The sequence below is a fragment of the Fukomys damarensis genome, unplaced genomic scaffold (assembly GCF_012274545.1).
Source record: "Fukomys damarensis isolate Sample0158 unplaced genomic scaffold, DMR_v1.0_HiC HiC_scaffold_4, whole genome shotgun sequence".
Classification (NCBI taxonomy): domain Eukaryota; kingdom Metazoa; phylum Chordata; class Mammalia; order Rodentia; family Bathyergidae; genus Fukomys; species Fukomys damarensis.
Window position 1 is genome coordinate 6,400,549 of NW_022900916.1, and position 8,089 is coordinate 6,408,637.

The following is an 8,089-nucleotide window of genomic DNA, read 5'->3' on the forward strand; positions in this document are numbered from 1 at the left end:
TCCTCACTTTTCTTTCTTCCTTCTGAAATAGTCTTCACCTTATCCACGCCGGATATGTTCCCACGGGTGCCCGAAGCCATGGCTGGCCTCAGCCCCTACAGATGTGCTTTTTCCTGCATGCTTTGCCCCTTGAAACTAAGCCAGAATTAACACCCACCCCGTGTATTACGCACTCCGTGCTTAGCTACTTTGCACTCAGTCCTGTGCTTTGGGGCATCGTGAAATAAACCAAGGGTCTCTTGAACACAGGCACGCGCGGCTGCCCCGGTCCATCTGATAGAGGAACTGCTATCTCTCAGGTGCCAGTGTAGACAGCGTGGATGGTGGATGGGCGGGTCCGAGGGGTGAGCCCCTGGGGATCTGGTGGGACCCAGCAAGACCAACGGTCTCATGCCACAACGACAGTGTAAACTTGGTATTTCTCAGGTCTTTATTTCTGGAATTTTCCATTTAATATTTGGGGCCTGCATGGATCGTGGGTGACAGATAACAGGGAGGGAAGCCATGATGAAACACTGCTGTGTCACCCGGGCACCGAGGAAATGTGGGGCAGACTCCCTGCTGCAGTGGCCGCACCGGGGATGCCTTTGCCTTGGGGTGAACCAGCTACAGGGAGGCAGAGTGGCTGGCCGTGACCCCTGCAGAGGGGGAGCACAAACATGCACAGCGTGCACTCCGCCGGCCACCTTCCCACCTGAGCTGTCCGTGCGGCCTCCTCCCTGTCCTCTCCGGGTGACTGAGAAGCCAGCTGCCCCAAGAGGGTTGATCTCACCCTGGACTAGACTCTTAGAGGTGACAGAATGAGATTGTGTTGTGTTTCTGTCTAAATTCTCACCTATTTTGGACCGTTTAGAAGAATTCTGACCAAAAGTGATTACTATCAGGAATACAGTGATTCTCAGAGGATACTGTAGTCCTATGGGCTATCTCTATGTTCTACTATAATGTTTTATCAATGTTGAAGCCAAAATCTAATTTTACATTACAGACACAACAATGTGTATATTTATGTAAATCTTTGAACTAAAATCTCACTATATATAGCAATCTAGTACACACGTGTCTGTGTGCCTGTATGTGAGTGCTGTTTTTAATCAGAGGTTTGTATTTTCATCAAATATACATTCAAATAAAAACAAATTCTGCCTCTTTGCCATTGGTACACATCAAATCTTTAAAAATCATTAAAGTTTAAAATATTTTAAATAACTTAATTTTTCCATGACCTCAATTTACAAAGTAATTTATTCATTTAAACAGATGCTAATTTTCCAAAGTTTAAAAACATTCACTGGGAACTGGTAGGTTGGCATGTAACTCTGGTCCTAGCTGAGACAGAAGCAAAAAGATCTCTGGAGCCCAAAAGTTAGAGACCTGGAGGCAAGATAGTATGCCCTGTCTCAAAAACAAACACACAACAGCAATGAAACTCTACTGGCATATTCAAGTATAGAAGTGCTCCAGGTTTTGTTTCAAAGATACAGCTGATTATCAAATGGACATTTTTGTCACCATTCTCTCCCGCTTTGGGGGTTCAGCTGGTCTCAAAGGTCCCATAAATCCAGCTGTTTGGAGGAGCAGGTGGAGGTGTCCCTCTATCTGGACCCCAGTCCAGATTATCCCCCATGTAAAATGCACTGACCAGTGGGAGAATGACCCACTCTGCCATGTATTATGGTTATAGGTTGTTTTCTGTTGACAAATAGAAGGCTCATCCTTCTGCTGAATCCACAGAACACATTTTGCTGAGAAGTGAAACTCATTTGCAGTAGCTGAGAATTGGAAACAAAATGAGCCAAGATGCTTGTTAGGCCTTTCTGCGTAAAGTCAAGGTTTAGTTTAAACTGGACAAAGCTTTTAGATCCTGTCAGAGTATGCAAGCATTTTGGTGGTTTGCCCATGAGAAGTGAATAGGCATTTCCTATTTTCAATTTTAAAAAATTATGTCTTCATTTTGAAGCTTATGATGTAAGTACCATGATATTTAAATGACATTTTTCTGTTAATTCAGTATTATATATTAAAAATATTGACAATGAAATGAAGCCATTCATTCTTTATTTATACCATAAACTATTTTATGAAATTTAGCATCATGAAATGGTGTCCCTTTGTGATTAGCCTTTGCTTTCCTTGCATGTGTTAGTAGTAAACAGGATAAGAGAGAACATTTAAGGCAAAGTTATATTAACTTTGAAGAGTAATTTAACTTGCTTCATTCAACACATTTCTTTGCTAGAGAAAACTTATTTGAGTCACGTGCTTTAATCCTGAGTGAGTGACTTATGTATTGGTAGCAGAGGGGCACTGAAGAAGATCATGGGCGTAATTATCTCTTAGGAAACATTCATTGCTCTGGGCCCAGACCCCTGGCCCATCCCAATGATAACTTCCCATCTAGAGCCCTTGTATTTCTCAGTTTCAGCCAAACCAGAAATGCGTGACACAGATTCAGTTTGCTTTACTCTTTTAAAATAATACCACATCTCTCTACCCATGAAGAGAAGGACTTTAACAAATCATTTTAAATTGTGGCAAATTTGCAAATAAAATTGCAGCTAACACGGTTAATGCTGTAATGGAAAAATGTTGGAGTGGAAGAAATTCACTTTAATTAAGGAGCTACTGTGTATCCTAGGCAAGAAAGTCTGCATTACTCAACTTTTCACTGTCAAACATTCTTGTAATGAAATCTGCCTGCTTCATGTCTGTTTCATGTTGGAGGAAAGCTAGACATAGAGAATTTAAATAATCTGCTCAAGGGCAAACAGTGTGCTTCCTAAACCCACACGCTTTTCTCTCCTTAGTTGGCAAATGGTTCTTCATAGTGGTTGAATAATCAGGATAAAGACTAAGGCTTGGGGTGGTGGTTCTGTTTCTGAATTTAGTAAATTTACCTGTGCGCTCTCGTCCTGGAATACTAGTCCCAACATGAAGGCTCAGCTGGTTCCTCCTGCCAGAATGAAGCCCCACTTCCTAGGGATACAGAGTTTCTGACTTTATTCATAATCAACCTGGCTTTCTATGAAAATATTCAAGATGAGCTTAAGCTACAGTGTAAAGAAAGAAGGTGCTATGAGACCAGGCAACTGAGTAATTTATCCTCCTTTGTTTCCCCAAGAACCAAGCTCACACCCTTCGCATGGGAATGTTTTCCCTGTTTGATAACTCAGGGCACTGTATTATTGCTCAGAGTAGAAACAGGATGAAAGAATATTTCCAGTTGATGTGTGGTGCTCACTTCATGCATAGGTTCTTGATGCTGTAGTCTGTTTTGTTTTTTAACCCTCATTTTTTAATCCAGTGTTTCTCAAAGCATGGTCCACAAAATTTTGCTGACTTAACATAGCATCTGTTATTATCTATGAAATAATAAACATAATTACCTAGGAATATTAAAATGTAAGATTTATTTTATTGAAACATGTAATTTTTATTTGAAGTGATTTCTTTCCATGAAATATGTAATTAACTTTTTTGGTACCGGGGATTGAACTCAGCACCTGCAGGACCTGCGAGGCAGGTGGTAGAACCACTGAGCTACATCCCCAGAACTGTAGTTAACTTTTGAAGCCAGACCATCCCTCTAGTAGTTCATATTTCTAAAATATATTTCTTTTATCTTTTCTTCCTCCCAGTCTTTTCCAATCTTCTGCCCTTTTCTTCCTCTTTTCTTGCTTTCTTTTTTCTTTCCTTTCTTCTCTCTTTCTTCCTCCTTTTCTTCTTTCCTTCCTTCCTTGTTCTATTCTGAAAGGCTCCTATTAACTCATGACTTCATCCAAATGCATTGAACAGTGATCGTGAGCCTCCTGATCAGGGTGCAAGGTTTTGCCTCCTGTGTAATTCAGCATTTTACTTCTCAACTCATTTAAGCACTGACTTTGTGCCTGTTCATTCATCCAGTAAGCAGTGGTGTCTGTTTTGTTCTTATGGCTATGGCATAATGTGAGTTATTAAGTTGTAGAATGGAGCTGCCAAGAACAGCGTGAGAATGCAGAAGAAGTGATGAACCTGGCTGGAGAGGACTGGGAAAGACTTTACCAAGGAATTAAACGGGAGCCAACTGCAATGTCTGCTTTACATTCAGTGCTCCAGTTTCTACTTCTATAAAATATAAAGTGGTTTATTTATTGCATCTACAAAGAATGTTTGGATACATTCATGATTTTTCATAACTTTACACATCTTCTATATACACAGTTCTAAATCTGTTTTTATAAAACAGATTTCCACATTGGTCACAACTGTCATTTATCTTATAAAATGAATTCTTAGTGTCTTAATACTTATGTACAGGCTTTAGTAAATATCTACTACTTTTGAATAAAAATGTAGTAAAAAGTACATTAAGGGGCCAGGATTTAGCTCAGTGGTTCCACTGCCTGCCTTGCATGTGCAAGGTCCCGAGTTCGATACCCAGTACAAAACAAAAAAAAAAAGAACATTAAATATATACTCTAAAGTTGGATGAAAACTTTAAAATGCCTGTTGCATTTCTTTTTCTACATAGTATATGGATGGTTCCCTTGCAGCAAACTTTGGAAGACTTTAAATAGAAGGATATCGTCAGATTTATATCATGAAATTTTGTTCAATGTATCTAACAGTGTAACCTCCAGAATGTACTTCAGATGAATTTCCAAGTCATGTCAGCTGCTAAATATATTTCTATCTTGGTGTGAAACAAACCCTAAATTGGGAAGAGATAGGCAGATCACTGTATCAGAAGTCCCTGTAACAGTAAACTTGCTTATTTCACTGGAAATTCCTCTGTCAGCTGTGAGTCCATAAAAGCCTTGAAATCAGGGCTTATACTCAAGGTATGGTCTTGCAATGCCTTGTTCTCAGTCCTAGACTAAGATATTGCAGGTGCCCGAGAAGGGAAGTGTCCCTCACAGTTCATTTTTGCTTACCTGATTCTGCCCCAGGTGTTATGCACAGGAAACAACACTGTCACAGGCCAGGAGGCCAGAAGGTGCTTGGTCTGTTCAGAGGATGCAAGTATCTCAGGGGTAGAAGGCAGATTCTGTGCCTGCTCTACTGAATACTGCTCTAGGGATTTGGGGCTTAATCCTGTAATTCAACGTGAAAGAAGGAAAAAGGCCTAATAAAGCTTTCTCTTTAAGAGATTCTGAACTACAGGAGTGATAAGACTCTGATAAGATTGTGACTGTACAGAATAACAATAACTTTTCCTTTAACAGCCCCGTAAATGACCAGAGCAACATAAGAGGCCTCCTCTTCCCCGCCAGTTTCTCCCTTTCCTTCTTGCTCACATACCCTGCTCCTGCTGAATTCTCGATCCCTATTCTGCATATTGCTTCCTAGAAGTGACTCTCCTGGTCCCTCATATTGGTTTGCTCCTCATTGGAAACCATCCAGACTCCAAGGCACTACTGTGTGTCTGACATTTACCAATGAAAAGCCTACCTCAAACAGCAATTTTGCATTGAGTATTGTATCACTGTTCCAAAACTCCATCATTTTGCCTCTGTAGACATTTTCTCTTGGCTGACTGTCTCCCCTGGCTTGAGACTGTTGGTTAATCCAAGTCAATGCCTTTCCAGTTGCCATGCTCTAATTTTTAATTTCTTAAGCAGTTCTTTTGAGCTCTGTATTCTTTATCCCTTCCCCAAATGAGGATTAAGAAATCTTTGCACACCCAAAATTGCATGAAAAATATGGGATAAGCAGAAGTTTGATTGCACAAACTGAACAAATAAATCTATATGCAGATAGGTAATGTAATAGTGAAGCTTTGTTGAGTAGGGTTATTGCAGTGCTGACCAATGTCAAGACAAGCAACTGTGCATACAGAGAACATTTGAAATCTCTCCTTTTTTCACACCATGCTGTCATTTGGATCTTAAGCACTCTGAAAAGTCCCCTGCATGGCACCATTGGGAGATGGGGGAGCCCTTAGGAGGTGAGACCTAGTGGAGTCTTTAGGTCATTGGGAGTGTACCTCTGGGGGAACTCGGGGACCTTGGTCTCTTCCTGAACCTTTGCCTCTTTTCCTTCCTCTCTTCTGCTTCTCATCAGTGAGTGACTGGTTTGCTCAGCTACATGATCGCCCTGTGATGCACTGTCACAGGCCCAAAGCAACGAGGGGTGTGACCATGGACTATTGTCTGGACCTGTGAGCCAAAATAATTCTCTTTATCAGTTGATTGTCTCTGTTATATGTTATAGTAGTGGAAAGCTGGTGAACACATGCCATCGTCAAATATCAATGCCAAATACACTCTTAAAAACAAAAGGTAATTTTTTTAATTCCTAGATGTTTCTCTTTGTGACTTTGGGATATGAGAGTGTTTCACAATAATAAACCAAAAAGTGCAATCATAAAGGAAAATATTAACAAAGCCATATGTGTAAATCTGAAGATCTCCTATTTATGAAGTAAGAAAAAAATTCATTAGAAAACTGAAGTCGCTACCATACACATATTGCTTTCAAAACTTTAGTATCCACAGTAATATAAATAATTCCAAAAAGTAAGGGAAGTTCCAACAGTACAACTAAAGCATAGGCAAAAGAAGTCAACAGATACTTCCTTTGAGAAAAACACAACTGAGCAATTAAAATATAAAATGGTGCTAATTTAAAAAATACAAATTAAGACCTCAAAGATATAAACATCTTACCTTAATTACATTGGCAAGATTTTAAAAATGTGGCAATAGGAAGTGTTGGTGAAGATGTGAAATAATTAGAATTTATATATAACTAGTGCATGTGGAAATTGGCACAATTTGGAAAATATTTTATTGTCATGTAAAATGACATGTAAAAGGTACCTATTTTATGATCCAACAGTTCTCTTCAATGTTCGCTAATGAACAATTAAAAATGTCCAATTGAGTCAATGGTTTGGATCTTATTTTTGGCGCCTCCCATCTTCGATAACACTAGCTTGCTTTTCAGAAGGAAGGCAGAGGCTGGAATCACTGAGGGAAAAGCCCACCTTTGGGGACATAATTTTTAGTCCATATTTTGTAAGGAGCAGAATAGGAGGTAGATCAGATGATGCTGCATAATTAAACAGGAAGAACTCACAATTGCAAGGACATGAAATAAAAATGTCTAGACCACGTAAAAAATGAATTATAGCTGGGATTGTGTGTCATTAAAAGGACAGAAAATAGCCCTTTTTAAAAAGCAGAGTTTGCTAGAGGTCAACTGTTAACAGTAAGCAAAACTCTGGGAGAAAAGCAGTTTAAAGCTATCAGTTCCTCTTTATTGTAACGATGTCATCATCCAACGTCTTCATCTCTGGTGTCTTCTTTTAGTGAAGTTTATCTGCATTGCACATTTCCAACCCCTACTGGAACCTTTGTCCCTGCTTCCCCACATGCCAGCTCTTGCTCACTTTTTCTCCTCTACTCCTTCTGTGTCCTGAGTCCTTGTACTGCTGTTGTTATCCGATGGTGTAATCATTTGTTGCAATGTGTCTCCAAGTAGCCAGCGAGCCTCTGAAAAGCTAAGTCCAGGTCTTCTACATAGCCATACCATCCCGATCGTACCTCAGTCTCCAGCATGCAGGAGGTACACAGTAGGTATCCGTAAAACTAAATTGCAGTAGTATTTGAAGGTCCTTAAAGTGAAATGCATCTAAAGTTTGCAGTTTCATGATCTTTTGATTAATTGTTTTCTTAATTGATTCAGCAACTTATAAGTTTCTACTACTTGCCACGCGTTGTGATGTTAATTAGACAGATAAGTCCTTGCTCTTTGGAAGTTAATATCTGAATGTGAACCGTTGTAAAATTAGCCCTTGATCTCCACAGTTCGTCAGGCATGGATTCCTCCAACTGCAAATCAAAAATAGTTTTAAATTGTATCTGTACAGAATCGTATTAGGTATTGTAAGTAATCTAAAGCTGCTTTATGGGAAAGGGTAAAGGGTTATTTTCAAAAGCACTTGACATATGGAGCTTGAGAAACTGCGGGTTTTCGTATTTGCCAGGGTCTTGGAACCAAGTCTCCATGGTAATGAGGACAACTGTGTAATAGTGGTGACATAAGAGAGCAAGCAGGGCTGGGCTGGGGTGGGACGACTTCCCGCAAGGTGGTTCGAAAGGGCTCT